Consider the following 13,250-nt stretch of genomic DNA (forward strand, 5'->3'; position numbering starts at 1 on the left):
GTTTACTTCCGCTTATTGCTACTTACAGCTTCCCTTTTCCTCTTCTTCCAGCACAGCATGAAGCCAAAAGCATTGCTCTGCGACGTTTGAGGTGCGCGCCTTGCCAGTCAGTATGTGCAAAGATGCTCGCAAAGAGAGAAGGGCGCCGACGTGGCACTCGACACGAAATGCGACAAGCGACCGTACGAACGGTCCAATGGAACGGCCACATCCGGTGTGGTCTAGTGGCTAGGATACCTGGCTTTCACCCAGGAGGCCCGGGTTCGATTCCCGGTACCGGAACGTAATTTTTTTCCACACGAATCGTGACAAGTTTGAGCTGTCCGAGCGGCCGTTTCCCGTCCTGCTCGCAATATAGCTACTGTTTCGTGACCGTCAGCAGAATATAGACTAGGGAAGCAGACACACGACGACCATAGAAATGGTGTATGGCTTCATGCCAGCTGTTTCCAGTTTAGGGCTGAGCAACTGCATCTGCCGAGGCCCGTTAGCTCAGTTGGTTAGAGCGTCGTGCTAATAACGCGAAGGTCGCGGGTTCGATCCCCCCACGGGCCACTACTCTTTTACTACTACGAAAAGGCAGCGCCGATTTCAGCTGGCGAGTGTGATGACCAAAAGATCATCACCATGCGTGGAAGTTGACAGAGGATCCGAACCCGACTTGTCGGGAAGCGCTACAGCATTCACTCGGCAATGGGCATAATATTTTGAATACACTGGTTCTCAACCGATGAAGAGAAAATGAAAGAAAATGTCTGATTGCCGATGCGTAACAACTTTGGCCCTTGTCAGTACTTGGGCGGGTGAGCGCGTGGGAACACACTGTACTATTGGCAGTTTTACTTCCTATTTTTCTTTTCGGAGCTACAGCCCGATTCGGTGAGGGAGACGCCACCGTGAAATGAAGGGGCGTGCTGTGTGTCCATCGCCTCGCCTCTCCTCCCCTCTCTCAGTCGTTTATCGTGCTTGTCGTTTTGATATAGGCCGATTTGAGAGCGTCAGCTCTCGCGTCAGCTGAGCAAAGTCGAGACAAGTCGAGACACACTAAGGGCTGGTATGCAGCGAGTAAGAGGGGGGAAAAAAACAATAATTTAAGAGCGCGCGGCAAAAGTACTCATACGCGAAATTAAAAGCCTGCTGCGGTGGCCGGGAATCGAACCCGGATCAACTGCTTGGAAGGCAACTATGCTGACCATTACACCACCACCGCACAAGCGAGCGCCCCGCCTCCGCGCTGTGTCGGCTTCCCGCCTGTCGGCAGCGGCCGAAGGTGATCGTACCTGGCAGGCGCATTTCGAGGTAGGCTAGGGGAGCACATCCAGACGCATTCGGACAGCGTATCCGCGCACATTTCGCATCCTTTGGCAAGAGTCGGCGCCGGCGACGCAACAGTACGCAGAGGACCGCGTTCTGGAGGCATTTTTAAGCAGTGCCGTGCAGTGCAGTGCAGTGCAGTGCAGGATTCAGCGTCTGCAGCGTCTTCTGCACAGAATGCTACGGCGCTTGACGGCAGCCCCACTTTCCCTTGAGACATCTGCTCGGGAAGCAGCGCGAAGTTACCGCTGGCCAGAGCATCGGTGGTTCAGTGGTAGAATGCTCGCCTGCCACGCGGGCGGCCCGGGTTCGATTCCCGGCCGATGCATCATTTTGCTTTCCCGCGATAATGCTGCCGCAACACCGCAATCAACTGGGCCGGCAATGAACGTGTAGCAACAGAACACGTTATCCAGGAAGTACAGTGTTTCTACGTCTAATATTGGGTACGCAACTTACCCAGTTTCCAGGAGAAACGGTTCACCCGTGCCTCGGTAGCGCAGTAGGCAGCGCGTAAGTCTCATAATCTTAAGGTCGTGAGTTCGATCCTCACCCGGGGCATCTAATTCTCTGTGACTGATGGTGGTGCTGTTGCTTGGGCGCCAACGTATTTCTTGTTTGTTATCCACAACGTTTCAACGCTTCAGCGGGGAAAATGTTTACTTCCGCTTATTGCTACTTACAGCTTCCCTTTTCCTCTTCTTCCAGCACAGCATGAAGCCAAAAGCATTGCTCTGCGACGTTTGAGGTGCGCGCCTTGCCAGTCAGTATGTGCAAAGATGCTCGCAAAGAGAGAAGGGCGCCGACGTGGCACTCGACACGAAATGCGACAAGCGACCGTACGAACGGTCCAATGGAACGGCCACATCCGGTGTGGTCTAGTGGCTAGGATACCTGGCTTTCACCCAGGAGGCCCGGGTTCGATTCCCGGTACCGGAACGTAATTTTTTTCCACACGAATCGTGACAAGTTTGAGCTGTCCGAGCGGCCGTTTCCCGTCCTGCTCGCAATATAGCTACTGTTTCGTGACCGTCAGCAGAATATAGACTAGGGAAGCAGACACACGACGACCATAGAAATGGTGTATGGCTTCATGCCAGCTCTTTCCAGTTTAGGGCTGAGCAACTGCATCTGCCGAGGCCCGTTAGCTCAGTTGGTTAGAGCGTCGTGCTAATAACGCGAAGGTCGCGGGTTCGATCCCCCACGGGCCACTACTCTTTTACTACTACGAAAAGGCAGCGCCGATTTCAGCTGGCGAGTGTGATGACCAAAAGATCATCACCATGCGTGGAAGTTGACAGAGGATCCGAACCCGACTTGTCGGGAAGCGCTACAGCATTCACTCGGCAATGGGCATAATATTTTGAATACACTGGTTCTCAACCGATGAAGAGAAAATGAAAGAAAATGTCTGATTGCCGATGCGTAACAACTTTGGCCCTTGTCAGTACTTGGGCGGGTGAGCGCGTGGGAACACACTGTACTATTGGCAGTTTTACTTCCTATTTTTCTTTTCGGAGCTACAGCCCGATTCGGTGAGGGAGACGCCACCGTGAAATGAAGGGGCGTGCTGTGTGTCCATCGCCTCGCCTCTCCTCCCCTCTCTCAGTCGTTTATCGTGCTTGTCGTTTTGATATAGGCCGATTTGAGAGCGTCAGCTCTCGCGTCAGCTGAGCAAAGTCGAGACAAGTCGAGACACACTAAGGGCTGGTATGCAGCGAGTAAGAGGGGGGAAAAAAACAATAATTTAAGAGCGCGCGGCAAAAGTACTCATACGCGAAATTAAAAGCCTGCTGCGGTGGCCGGGAATCGAACCCGGATCAACTGCTTGGAAGGCAACTATGCTGACCATTACACCACCACCGCACAAGCGAGCGCCCCGCCTCCGCGCTGTGTCGGCTTCCCGCCTGTCGGCAGCGGCCGAAGGTGATCGTACCTGGCAGGCGCATTTCGAGGTAGGCTAGGGGAGCACATCCAGACGCATTCGGACAGCGTATCCGCGCACATTTCGCATCCTTTGGCAAGAGTCGGCGCCGGCGACGCAACAGTACGCAGAGGACCGCGTTCTGGAGGCATTTTTAAGCAGTGCCGTGCAGTGCAGTGCAGTGCAGTGCAGGATTCAGCGTCTGCAGCGTCTTCTGCACAGAATGCTACGGCGCTTGACGGCAGCCCCACTTTCCCTTGAGACATCTGCTCGGGAAGCAGCGCGAAGTTACCGCTGGCCAGAGCATCGGTGGTTCAGTGGTAGAATGCTCGCCTGCCACGCGGGCGGCCCGGGTTCGATTCCCGGCCGATGCATCATTTTGCTTTCCCGCGATAATGCTGCCGCAACACCGCAATCAACTGGGCCGGCAATGAACGTGTAGCAACAGAACACGTTATCCAGGAAGTACAGTGTTTCTACGTCTAATATTGGGTACGCAACTTACCCAGTTTCCAGGAGAAACGGTTCACCCGTGCCTCGGTAGCGCAGTAGGCAGCGCGTAAGTCTCATAATCTTAAGGTCGTGAGTTCGATCCTCACCCGGGGCATCTAATTCTCTGTGACTGATGGTGGTGCTGTTGCTTGGGCGCCAACGTATTTCTTGTTTGTTATCCACAACGTTTCAACGCTTCAGCGGGAAAATGTTTACTTCCGCTTATTGCTACTTACAGCTTCCCTTTTCCTCTTCTTCCAGCACAGCATGAAGCCAAAAGCATTGCTCTGCGACGTTTGAGGTGCGCGCCTTGCCAGTCAGTATGTGCAAAGATGCTCGCAAAGAGAGAAGGGCGCCGACGTGGCACTCGACACGAAATGCGACAAGCGACCGTACGAACGGTCCAATGGAACGGCCACATCCGGTGTGGTCTAGTGGCTAGGATACCTGGCTTTCACCCAGGAGGCCCGGGTTCGATTCCCGGTACGGAACGTAATTTTTTTCCACACGAATCGTGACAAGTTTGAGCTGTCCGAGCGGCCGTTTCCCGTCCTGCTCGCAATATAGCTACTGTTTCGTGACCGTCAGCAGAATATAGACTAGGGAAGCAGACACACGACGACCATAGAAATGGTGTATGGCTTCATGCCAGCTCTTTCCAGTTTAGGGCTGAGCAACTGCATCTGCCGAGGCCCGTTAGCTCAGTTGGTTAGAGCGTCGTGCTAATAACGCGAAGGTCGCGGGTTCGATCCCCCCACGGGCCACTACTCTTTTACTACTACGAAAAGGCAGCGCCGATTTCAGCTGGCGAGTGTGATGACCAAAAGATCATCACCATGCGTGGAAGTTGACAGAGGATCCGAACCCGACTTGTCGGGAAGCGCTACAGCATTCACTCGGCAATGGGCATAATATTTTGAATACACTGGTTCTCAACCGATGAAGAGAAAATGAAAGAAAATGTCTGATTGCCGATGCGTAACAACTTTGGCCCTTGTCAGTACTTGGGCGGGTGAGCGCGTGGGAACACACTGTACTATTGGCAGTTTTACTTCCTATTTTTCTTTTCGGAGCTACAGCCCGATTCGGTGAGGGAGACGCCACCGTGAATACTTCCTATTTTTCTTTTCGGAGCTACAGCCCGATTCGGTGAGGGAGACGCCACCGTGAAATGAAGGGGCGTGCTGTGTGTCCATCGCCTCGCCTCTCCTCCCCTCTCTCAGTCGTTTATCGTGCTTGTCGTTTTGATATAGGCCGATTTGAGAGCGTCAGCTCTCGCGTCAGCTGAGCAAAGTCGAGACAAGTCGAGACACACTAAGGGCTGGTATGCAGCGAGTAAGAGGGGGGAAAAAAACAATAATTTAAGAGCGCGCGGCAAAAGTACTCATACGCGAAATTAAAAGCCTGCTGCGGTGGCCGGGAATCGAACCCGGATCAACTGCTTGGAAGGCAACTATGCTGACCATTACACCACCACCGCACAAGCGAGCGCCCCGCCTCCGCGCTGTGTCGGCTTCCCGCCTGTCGGCAGCGGCCGAAGGTGATCGTACCTGGCAGGCGCATTTCGAGGTAGGCTAGGGGAGCACATCCAGACGCATTCGGACAGCGTATCCGCGCACATTTCGCATCCTTTGGCAAGAGTCGGCGCCGGCGACGCAACAGTACGCAGAGGACCGCGTTCTGGAGGCATTTTTAAGCAGTGCCGTGCAGTGCAGTGCAGGATTCAGCGTCTGCAGCGTCTTCTGCACAGAATGCTACGGCGCTTGACGGCAGCCCCACTTTCCCTTGAGACATCTGCTCGGGAAGCAGCGTGAAGTTACCGCTGGCCCGAGCATCGGTGGTTCAGTGGTAGAATGCTCGCCTGCCACGCGGGCGGCCCGGGTTCGATTCCCGGCCGATGCATCATTTTGCTTTCCCGCGATAATGCTGCCGCAACACCGCAATCAACTGGGCCGGCAATGAACGTGTAGCAACAGAACACGTTATCCAGGAAGTACAGTGTTTCTACGTCTAATATTGGGTACGCAACTTACCCAGTTTCCAGGAGAAACGGTTCACCCGTGCCTCGGTAGCGCAGTAGGCAGCGCGTAAGTCTCATAATCTTAAGGTCGTGAGTTCGATCCTCACCCGGGGCATTTAATTTTCTGTGACTGATGGTGGTGCTGTTGCTAGGGCGCCAACGTATTTCTTGTTTGTTATCCACAACGTTTCAACGCTTCAGCGGGAAAATGTTTACTTCCTCTTATTGCTACTTACAGCTTCCCTTTTCCTCTTCTTCCAGCACAGCATGAAGCCAAAAGCATTGCTCTGCGACGTTTGAGGTGCGCGCCTTGCCAGTCAGTATGTGCAAAGATGCTCGCAAAGAGAGAAGGGCGCCGACGTGGCACTCGACACGAAATGCGACAAGCGACCGTACGAACGGTCCAATGGAACGGCCACATCCGGTGTGGTCTAGTGGCTAGGATACCTGGCTTTCACCCAGGAGGCCCGGGTTCGATTCCCGGTACCGGAACGTAATTTTTTTCCACACGAATCGTGACAAGTTTGAGCTGTCCGAGCGGCCGTTTCCCGTCCTGCTCGCAATATAGCTACTGTTTCGTGACCGTCAGCAGAATATAGACTAGGGAAGCAGACACACGACGACCATAGAAATGGTGTATGGCTTCATGCCAGCCGTTTCCAGTTTAGGGCTGAGCAACTGCATCTGCCGAGGCCCGTTAGCTCAGTTGGTTAGAGCGTCGTGCTAATAACGCGAAGGTCGCGGGTTCGATCCCCCCACGGGCCACTACTCTTTTACTACTACGAAAAGGCAGCGCCGATTTCAGCTGGCGAGTGTGATGACCAAAAGATCATCACCATGCGTGGAAGTTGACAGAGGATCCGAACCCGACTTGTCGGGAAGCGCTACAGCATTCACTCGGCAATGGGCATAATATTTTGAATACACTGGTTCTCAACCGATGAAGAGAAAATGAAAGAAAATGTCTGATTGCCGATGCGTAACAACTTTGGCCCTTGTCAGTACTTGGGCGGGTGAGCGCGTGGGAACACAGTGTACTATTGGCAGTTTTACTTCCTATTTTTCTTTTCGGAGCTACAGCCCGATTCGGTGAGGGAGACGCCACCGTGAAATGAAGGGGCGTGCTGTGTGTCCATCGCCTCGCCTCTCCTCCCCTCTCTCAGTCGTTTATCGTGCTTGTCGTTTTGATATAGGCCGATTTGAGAGCGTCAGCTCTCGCGTCAGCTGAGCAAAGTCGAGACAAGTCGAGACACACTAAGGGCTGGTATGCAGCGAGTAAGAGGGGGGAAAAAAACAATAATTTAAGAGCGCGCGGCAAAAGTACTCATACGCGAAATTAAAAGCCTGCTGCGGTGGCCGGGAATCGAACCCGGATCAACTGCTTGGAAGGCAACTATGCTGACCATTACACCACCACCGCACAAGCGAGCGCCCCGCCTCCGCGCTGTGTCGGCTTCCCGCCTGTCGGCAGCGGCCGAAGGTGATCGTACCTGGCAGGCGCATTTCGAGGTAGGCTAGGGGAGCACATCCAGACGCATTCGGACAGCGTATCCGCGCACATTTCGCATCCTTTGGCAAGAGTCGGCGCCGGCGACGCAACAGTACGCAGAGGACCGCGTTCTGGAGGCATTTTTAAGCAGTGCCGTGCAGTGCAGTGCAGGATTCAGCGTCTGCAGCGTCTTCTGCACAGAATGCTACGGCGCTTGACGGCAGCCCCACTTTCCCTTGAGACATCTGCTCGGGAAGCAGCGTGAAGTTACCGCTGGCCCGAGCATCGGTGGTTCAGTGGTAGAATGCTCGCCTGCCACGCGGGCGGCCCGGGTTCGATTCCCGGCCGATGCATCATTTTGCTTTCCCGCGATAATGCTGCCGCAACACCGCAATCAACTGGGCCGGCAATGAACGTGTAGCAACAGAACACGTTATCCAGGAAGTACAGTGTTTCTACGTCTAATATTGGGTACGCAACTTACCCAGTTTCCAGGAGAAACGGTTCACCCGTGCCTCGGTAGCGCAGTAGGCAGCGCGTAAGTCTCATAATCTTAAGGTCGTGAGTTCGATCCTCACCCGGGGCATTTAATTTTCTGTGACTGATGGTGGTGCTGTTGCTAGGGCGCCAACGTATTTCTTGTTTGTTATCCACAACGTTTCAACGCTTCAGCGGGAAAATGTTTACTTCCTCTTATTGCTACTTACAGCTTCCCTTTTCCTCTTCTTCCAGCACAGCATGAAGCCAAAAGCATTGCTCTGCGACGTTTGAGGTGCGCGCCTTGCCAGTCAGTATGTGCAAAGATGCTCGCAAAGAGAGAAGGGCGCCGACGTGGCACTCGACACGAAATGCGACAAGCGACCGTACGAACGGTCCAATGGAACGGCCACATCCGGTGTGGTCTAGTGGCTAGGATACCTGGCTTTCACCCAGGAGGCCCGGGTTCGATTCCCGGTACCGGAACGTAATTTTTTTCCACACGAATCGTGACAAGTTTGAGCTGTCCGAGCGGCCGTTTCCCGTCCTGCTCGCAATATAGCTACTGTTTCGTGACCGTCAGCAGAATATAGACTAGGGAAGCAGACACACGACGACCATAGAAATGGTGTATGGCTTCATGCCAGCCGTTTCCAGTTTAGGGCTGAGCAACTGCATCTGCCGAGGCCCGTTAGCTCAGTTGGTTAGAGCGTCGTGCTAATAACGCGAAGGTCGCGGGTTCGATCCCCCCACGGGCCACTACTCTTTTACTACTACGAAAAGGCAGCGCCGATTTCAGCTGGCGAGTGTGATGACCAAAAGATCATCACCATGCGTGGAAGTTGACAGAGGATCCGAACCCGACTTGTCGGGAAGCGCTACAGCATTCACTCGGCAATGGGCATAATATTTTGAATACACTGGTTCTCAACCGATGAAGAGAAAATGAAAGAAAATGTCTGATTGCCGATGCGTAACAACTTTGGCCCTTGTCAGTACTTGGGCGGGTGAGCGCGTGGGAACACAGTGTACTATTGGCAGTTTTACTTCCTATTTTTCTTTTCGGAGCTACAGCCCGATTCGGTGAGGGAGACGCCACCGTGAAATGAAGGGGCGTGCTGTGTGTCCATCGCCTCGCCTCTCCTCCCCTCTCTCAGTCGTTTATCGTGCTTGTCGTTTTGATATAGGCCGATTTGAGAGCGTCAGCTCTCGCGTCAGCTGAGCAAAGTCGAGACAAGTCGAGACACACTAAGGGCTGGTATGCAGCGAGTAAGAGGGGGGAAAAAAACAATAATTTAAGAGCGCGCGGCAAAAGTACTCATACGCGAAATTAAAAGCCTGCTGCGGTGGCCGGGAATCGAACCCGGATCAACTGCTTGGAAGGCAACTATGCTGACCATTACACCACCACCGCACAAGCGAGCGCCCCGCCTCCGCGCTGTGTCGGCTTCCCGCCTGTCGGCAGCGGCCGAAGGTGATCGTACCTGGCAGGCGCATTTCGAGGTAGGCTAGGGGAGCACATCCAGACGCATTCGGACAGCGTATCCGCGCACATTTCGCATCCTTTGGCAAGAGTCGGCGCCGGCGACGCAACAGTACGCAGAGGACCGCGTTCTGGAGGCATTTTTAAGCAGTGCCGTGCAGTGCAGTGCAGGATTCAGCGTCTGCAGCGTCTTCTGCACAGAATGCTACGGCGCTTGACGGCAGCCCCACTTTCCCTTGAGACATCTGCTCGGGAAGCAGCGTGAAGTTACCGCTGGCCCGAGCATCGGTGGTTCAGTGGTAGAATGCTCGCCTGCCACGCGGGCGGCCCGGGTTCGATTCCCGGCCGATGCATCATTTTGCTTTCCCGCGATAATGCTGCCGCAACACCGCAATCAACTGGGCCGGCAATGAACGTGTAGCAACAGAACACGTTATCCAGGAAGTACAGTGTTTCTACGTCTAATATTGGGTACGCAACTTACCCAGTTTCCAGGAGAAACGGTTCACCCGTGCCTCGGTAGCGCAGTAGGCAGCGCGTAAGTCTCATAATCTTAAGGTCGTGAGTTCGATCCTCACCCGGGGCATTTAATTTTCTGTGACTGATGGTGGTGCTGTTGCTAGGGCGCCAACGTATTTCTTGTTTGTTATCCACAACGTTTCAACGCTTCAGCGGGAAAATGTTTACTTCCTCTTATTGCTACTTACAGCTTCCCTTTTCCTCTTCTTCCAGCACAGCATGAAGCCAAAAGCATTGCTCTGCGACGTTTGAGGTGCGCGCCTTGCCAGTCAGTATGTGCAAAGATGCTCGCAAAGAGAGAAGGGCGCCGACGTGGCACTCGACACGAAATGCGACAAGCGACCGTACGAACGGTCCAATGGAACGGCCACATCCGGTGTGGTCTAGTGGCTAGGATACCTGGCTTTCACCCAGGAGGCCCGGGTTCGATTCCCGGTACCGGAACGTAATTTTTTTCCACACGAATCGTGACAAGTTTGAGCTGTCCGAGCGGCCGTTTCCCGTCCTGCTCGCAATATAGCTACTGTTTCGTGACCGTCAGCAGAATATAGACTAGGGAAGCAGACACACGACGACCATAGAAATGGTGTATGGCTTCATGCCAGCCGTTTCCAGTTTAGGGCTGAGCAACTGCATCTGCCGAGGCCCGTTAGCTCAGTTGGTTAGAGCGTCGTGCTAATAACGCGAAGGTCGCGGGTTCGATCCCCCCACGGGCCACTACTCTTTTACTACTACGAAAAGGCAGCGCCGATTTCAGCTGGCGAGTGTGATGACCAAAAGATCATCACCATGCGTGGAAGTTGACAGAGGATCCGAACCCGACTTGTCGGGAAGCGCTACAGCATTCACTCGGCAATGGGCATAATATTTTGAATACACTGGTTCTCAACCGATGAAGAGAAAATGAAAGAAAATGTCTGATTGCCGATGCGTAACAACTTTGGCCCTTGTCAGTACTTGGGCGGGTGAGCGCGTGGGAACACAGTGTACTATTGGCAGTTTTACTTCCTATTTTTCTTTTCGGAGCTACAGCCCGATTCGGTGAGGGAGACGCCACCGTGAAATGAAGGGGCGTGCTGTGTGTCCATCGCCTCGCCTCTCCTCCCCTCTCTCAGTCGTTTATCGTGCTTGTCGTTTTGATATAGGCCGATTTGAGAGCGTCAGCTCTCGCGTCAGCTGAGCAAAGTCGAGACAAGTCGAGACACACTAAGGGCTGGTATGCAGCGAGTAAGAGGGGGGAAAAAAACAATAATTTAAGAGCGCGCGGCAAAAGTACTCATACGCGAAATTAAAAGCCTGCTGCGGTGGCCGGGAATCGAACCCGGATCAACTGCTTGGAAGGCAACTATGCTGACCATTACACCACCACCGCACAAGCGAGCGCCCCGCCTCCGCGCTGTGTCGGCTTCCCGCCTGTCGGCAGCGGCCGAAGGTGATCGTACCTGGCAGGCGCATTTCGAGGTAGGCTAGGGGAGCACATCCAGACGCATTCGGACAGCGTATCCGCGCACATTTCGCATCCTTTGGCAAGAGTCGGCGCCGGCGACGCAACAGTACGCAGAGGACCGCGTTCTGGAGGCATTTTTAAGCAGTGCCGTGCAGTGCAGTGCAGGATTCAGCGTCTGCAGCGTCTTCTGCACAGAATGCTACGGCGCTTGACGGCAGCCCCACTTTCCCTTGAGACATCTGCTCGGGAAGCAGCGTGAAGTTACCGCTGGCCCGAGCATCGGTGGTTCAGTGGTAGAATGCTCGCCTGCCACGCGGGCGGCCCGGGTTCGATTCCCGGCCGATGCATCATTTTGCTTTCCCGCGATAATGCTGCCGCAACACCGCAATCAACTGGGCCGGCAATGAACGTGTAGCAACAGAACACGTTATCCAGGAAGTACAGTGTTTCTACGTCTAATATTGGGTACGCAACTTACCCAGTTTCCAGGAGAAACGGTTCACCCGTGCCTCGGTAGCGCAGTAGGCAGCGCGTAAGTCTCATAATCTTAAGGTCGTGAGTTCGATCCTCACCCGGGGCATTTAATTTTCTGTGACTGATGGTGGTGCTGTTGCTAGGGCGCCAACGTATTTCTTGTTTGTTATCCACAACGTTTCAACGCTTCAGCGGGAAAATGTTTACTTCCTCTTATTGCTACTTACAGCTTCCCTTTTCCTCTTCTTCCAGCACAGCATGAAGCCAAAAGCATTGCTCTGCGACGTTTGAGGTGCGCGCCTTGCCAGTCAGTATGTGCAAAGATGCTCGCAAAGAGAGAAGGGCGCCGACGTGGCACTCGACACGAAATGCGACAAGCGACCGTACGAACGGTCCAATGGAACGGCCACATCCGGTGTGGTCTAGTGGCTAGGATACCTGGCTTTCACCCAGGAGGCCCGGGTTCGATTCCCGGTACCGGAACGTAATTTTTTTCCACACGAATCGTGACAAGTTTGAGCTGTCCGAGCGGCCGTTTCCCGTCCTGCTCGCAATATAGCTACTGTTTCGTGACCGTCAGCAGAATATAGACTAGGGAAGCAGACACACGACGACCATAGAAATGGTGTATGGCTTCATGCCAGCCGTTTCCAGTTTAGGGCTGAGCAACTGCATCTGCCGAGGCCCGTTAGCTCAGTTGGTTAGAGCGTCGTGCTAATAACGCGAAGGTCGCGGGTTCGATCCCCCCACGGGCCACTACTCTTTTACTACTACGAAAAGGCAGCGCCGATTTCAGCTGGCGAGTGTGATGACCAAAAGATCATCACCATGCGTGGAAGTTGACAGAGGATCCGAACCCGACTTGTCGGGAAGCGCTACAGCATTCACTCGGCAATGGGCATAATATTTTGAATACACTGGTTCTCAACCGATGAAGAGAAAATGAAAGAAAATGTCTGATTGCCGATGCGTAACAACTTTGGCCCTTGTCAGTACTTGGGCGGGTGAGCGCGTGGGAACACAGTGTACTATTGGCAGTTTTACTTCCTATTTTTCTTTTCGGAGCTACAGCCCGATTCGGTGAGGGAGACGCCACCGTGAAATGAAGGGGCGTGCTGTGTGTCCATCGCCTCGCCTCTCCTCCCCTCTCTCAGTCGTTTATCGTGCTTGTCGTTTTGATATAGGCCGATTTGAGAGCGTCAGCTCTCGCGTCAGCTGAGCAAAGTCGAGACAAGTCGAGACACACTAAGGGCTGGTATGCAGCGAGTAAGAGGGGGGAAAAAAACAATAATTTAAGAGCGCGCGGCAAAAGTACTCATACGCGAAATTAAAAGCCTGCTGCGGTGGCCGGGAATCGAACCCGGATCAACTGCTTGGAAGGCAACTATGCTGACCATTACACCACCACCGCACAAGCGAGCGCCCCGCCTCCGCGCTGTGTCGGCTTCCCGCCTGTCGGCAGCGGCCGAAGGTGATCGTACCTGGCAGGCGCATTTCGAGGTAGGCTAGGGGAGCACATCCAGACGCATTCGGACAGCGTATCCGCGCACATTTCGCATCCTTTGGCAAGAGTCGGCGCCGGCGACGCAACAGTACGCAGAGGACCGCGTT

General features: G+C 54.0%; 33 non-coding genes across 33 annotated transcripts; 26 read left to right on the forward strand and 7 right to left on the reverse strand.

The window, feature by feature from the left end:
• Positions 1 to 210: 210 nt before the first annotated feature.
• On the forward strand, positions 211 to 282 carry Trnae-uuc (transfer RNA glutamic acid (anticodon UUC)). The gene has a single exon. It is a non-coding gene; the product is annotated as a tRNA-Glu (tRNA).
• Positions 283 to 481: 199 nt separating this feature from the next.
• Positions 482 to 555, forward strand: Trnai-aau (transfer RNA isoleucine (anticodon AAU)). The gene has a single exon. It is a non-coding gene; the product is annotated as a tRNA-Ile (tRNA).
• A 583-nt stretch (positions 556 to 1,138) lies between these two features.
• On the reverse strand, positions 1,139 to 1,210 carry Trnag-ucc (transfer RNA glycine (anticodon UCC)). The gene has a single exon. It is a non-coding gene; the product is annotated as a tRNA-Gly (tRNA).
• A 361-nt stretch (positions 1,211 to 1,571) lies between these two features.
• Trnag-gcc (transfer RNA glycine (anticodon GCC)) lies at positions 1,572 to 1,642 on the forward strand. The gene has a single exon. It is a non-coding gene; the product is annotated as a tRNA-Gly (tRNA).
• A 160-nt stretch (positions 1,643 to 1,802) lies between these two features.
• Trnam-cau (transfer RNA methionine (anticodon CAU)) lies at positions 1,803 to 1,875 on the forward strand. The gene has a single exon. It is a non-coding gene; the product is annotated as a tRNA-Met (tRNA).
• A 306-nt stretch (positions 1,876 to 2,181) lies between these two features.
• Trnae-uuc (transfer RNA glutamic acid (anticodon UUC)) lies at positions 2,182 to 2,253 on the forward strand. Its single transcript has one exon. It is a non-coding gene; the product is annotated as a tRNA-Glu (tRNA).
• A 199-nt stretch (positions 2,254 to 2,452) lies between these two features.
• Trnai-aau (transfer RNA isoleucine (anticodon AAU)) lies at positions 2,453 to 2,525 on the forward strand. The gene has a single exon. It is a non-coding gene; the product is annotated as a tRNA-Ile (tRNA).
• A 583-nt stretch (positions 2,526 to 3,108) lies between these two features.
• Trnag-ucc (transfer RNA glycine (anticodon UCC)) lies at positions 3,109 to 3,180 on the reverse strand. Its single transcript has one exon. It is a non-coding gene; the product is annotated as a tRNA-Gly (tRNA).
• Positions 3,181 to 3,541: 361 nt separating this feature from the next.
• Positions 3,542 to 3,612, forward strand: Trnag-gcc (transfer RNA glycine (anticodon GCC)). The gene has a single exon. It is a non-coding gene; the product is annotated as a tRNA-Gly (tRNA).
• A 160-nt stretch (positions 3,613 to 3,772) lies between these two features.
• Trnam-cau (transfer RNA methionine (anticodon CAU)) lies at positions 3,773 to 3,845 on the forward strand. The gene has a single exon. It is a non-coding gene; the product is annotated as a tRNA-Met (tRNA).
• Positions 3,846 to 4,150: 305 nt separating this feature from the next.
• On the forward strand, positions 4,151 to 4,221 carry Trnae-uuc (transfer RNA glutamic acid (anticodon UUC)). Its single transcript has one exon. It is a non-coding gene; the product is annotated as a tRNA-Glu (tRNA).
• A 199-nt stretch (positions 4,222 to 4,420) lies between these two features.
• On the forward strand, positions 4,421 to 4,494 carry Trnai-aau (transfer RNA isoleucine (anticodon AAU)). The gene has a single exon. It is a non-coding gene; the product is annotated as a tRNA-Ile (tRNA).
• Positions 4,495 to 5,138: 644 nt separating this feature from the next.
• Trnag-ucc (transfer RNA glycine (anticodon UCC)) lies at positions 5,139 to 5,210 on the reverse strand. Its single transcript has one exon. It is a non-coding gene; the product is annotated as a tRNA-Gly (tRNA).
• Positions 5,211 to 5,561: 351 nt separating this feature from the next.
• Positions 5,562 to 5,632, forward strand: Trnag-gcc (transfer RNA glycine (anticodon GCC)). The gene has a single exon. It is a non-coding gene; the product is annotated as a tRNA-Gly (tRNA).
• A 160-nt stretch (positions 5,633 to 5,792) lies between these two features.
• On the forward strand, positions 5,793 to 5,865 carry Trnam-cau (transfer RNA methionine (anticodon CAU)). The gene has a single exon. It is a non-coding gene; the product is annotated as a tRNA-Met (tRNA).
• A 305-nt stretch (positions 5,866 to 6,170) lies between these two features.
• Trnae-uuc (transfer RNA glutamic acid (anticodon UUC)) lies at positions 6,171 to 6,242 on the forward strand. Its single transcript has one exon. It is a non-coding gene; the product is annotated as a tRNA-Glu (tRNA).
• A 199-nt stretch (positions 6,243 to 6,441) lies between these two features.
• Trnai-aau (transfer RNA isoleucine (anticodon AAU)) lies at positions 6,442 to 6,515 on the forward strand. The gene has a single exon. It is a non-coding gene; the product is annotated as a tRNA-Ile (tRNA).
• A 583-nt stretch (positions 6,516 to 7,098) lies between these two features.
• On the reverse strand, positions 7,099 to 7,170 carry Trnag-ucc (transfer RNA glycine (anticodon UCC)). The gene has a single exon. It is a non-coding gene; the product is annotated as a tRNA-Gly (tRNA).
• Positions 7,171 to 7,521: 351 nt separating this feature from the next.
• Positions 7,522 to 7,592, forward strand: Trnag-gcc (transfer RNA glycine (anticodon GCC)). Its single transcript has one exon. It is a non-coding gene; the product is annotated as a tRNA-Gly (tRNA).
• Positions 7,593 to 7,752: 160 nt separating this feature from the next.
• Trnam-cau (transfer RNA methionine (anticodon CAU)) lies at positions 7,753 to 7,825 on the forward strand. The gene has a single exon. It is a non-coding gene; the product is annotated as a tRNA-Met (tRNA).
• Positions 7,826 to 8,130: 305 nt separating this feature from the next.
• On the forward strand, positions 8,131 to 8,202 carry Trnae-uuc (transfer RNA glutamic acid (anticodon UUC)). Its single transcript has one exon. It is a non-coding gene; the product is annotated as a tRNA-Glu (tRNA).
• Positions 8,203 to 8,401: 199 nt separating this feature from the next.
• On the forward strand, positions 8,402 to 8,475 carry Trnai-aau (transfer RNA isoleucine (anticodon AAU)). The gene has a single exon. It is a non-coding gene; the product is annotated as a tRNA-Ile (tRNA).
• Positions 8,476 to 9,058: 583 nt separating this feature from the next.
• Positions 9,059 to 9,130, reverse strand: Trnag-ucc (transfer RNA glycine (anticodon UCC)). The gene has a single exon. It is a non-coding gene; the product is annotated as a tRNA-Gly (tRNA).
• Positions 9,131 to 9,481: 351 nt separating this feature from the next.
• On the forward strand, positions 9,482 to 9,552 carry Trnag-gcc (transfer RNA glycine (anticodon GCC)). Its single transcript has one exon. It is a non-coding gene; the product is annotated as a tRNA-Gly (tRNA).
• A 160-nt stretch (positions 9,553 to 9,712) lies between these two features.
• On the forward strand, positions 9,713 to 9,785 carry Trnam-cau (transfer RNA methionine (anticodon CAU)). Its single transcript has one exon. It is a non-coding gene; the product is annotated as a tRNA-Met (tRNA).
• A 305-nt stretch (positions 9,786 to 10,090) lies between these two features.
• On the forward strand, positions 10,091 to 10,162 carry Trnae-uuc (transfer RNA glutamic acid (anticodon UUC)). Its single transcript has one exon. It is a non-coding gene; the product is annotated as a tRNA-Glu (tRNA).
• A 199-nt stretch (positions 10,163 to 10,361) lies between these two features.
• Positions 10,362 to 10,435, forward strand: Trnai-aau (transfer RNA isoleucine (anticodon AAU)). The gene has a single exon. It is a non-coding gene; the product is annotated as a tRNA-Ile (tRNA).
• Positions 10,436 to 11,018: 583 nt separating this feature from the next.
• Trnag-ucc (transfer RNA glycine (anticodon UCC)) lies at positions 11,019 to 11,090 on the reverse strand. The gene has a single exon. It is a non-coding gene; the product is annotated as a tRNA-Gly (tRNA).
• A 351-nt stretch (positions 11,091 to 11,441) lies between these two features.
• Positions 11,442 to 11,512, forward strand: Trnag-gcc (transfer RNA glycine (anticodon GCC)). Its single transcript has one exon. It is a non-coding gene; the product is annotated as a tRNA-Gly (tRNA).
• A 160-nt stretch (positions 11,513 to 11,672) lies between these two features.
• On the forward strand, positions 11,673 to 11,745 carry Trnam-cau (transfer RNA methionine (anticodon CAU)). Its single transcript has one exon. It is a non-coding gene; the product is annotated as a tRNA-Met (tRNA).
• Positions 11,746 to 12,050: 305 nt separating this feature from the next.
• Positions 12,051 to 12,122, forward strand: Trnae-uuc (transfer RNA glutamic acid (anticodon UUC)). The gene has a single exon. It is a non-coding gene; the product is annotated as a tRNA-Glu (tRNA).
• A 199-nt stretch (positions 12,123 to 12,321) lies between these two features.
• Trnai-aau (transfer RNA isoleucine (anticodon AAU)) lies at positions 12,322 to 12,395 on the forward strand. Its single transcript has one exon. It is a non-coding gene; the product is annotated as a tRNA-Ile (tRNA).
• A 583-nt stretch (positions 12,396 to 12,978) lies between these two features.
• On the reverse strand, positions 12,979 to 13,050 carry Trnag-ucc (transfer RNA glycine (anticodon UCC)). Its single transcript has one exon. It is a non-coding gene; the product is annotated as a tRNA-Gly (tRNA).
• Positions 13,051 to 13,250: the final 200 nt, after the last annotated feature.

This window comes from Schistocerca cancellata, chromosome 2 (genome assembly GCF_023864275.1).
Source record: "Schistocerca cancellata isolate TAMUIC-IGC-003103 chromosome 2, iqSchCanc2.1, whole genome shotgun sequence".
Classification (NCBI taxonomy): Eukaryota; Metazoa; Arthropoda; class Insecta; order Orthoptera; family Acrididae; genus Schistocerca; species Schistocerca cancellata.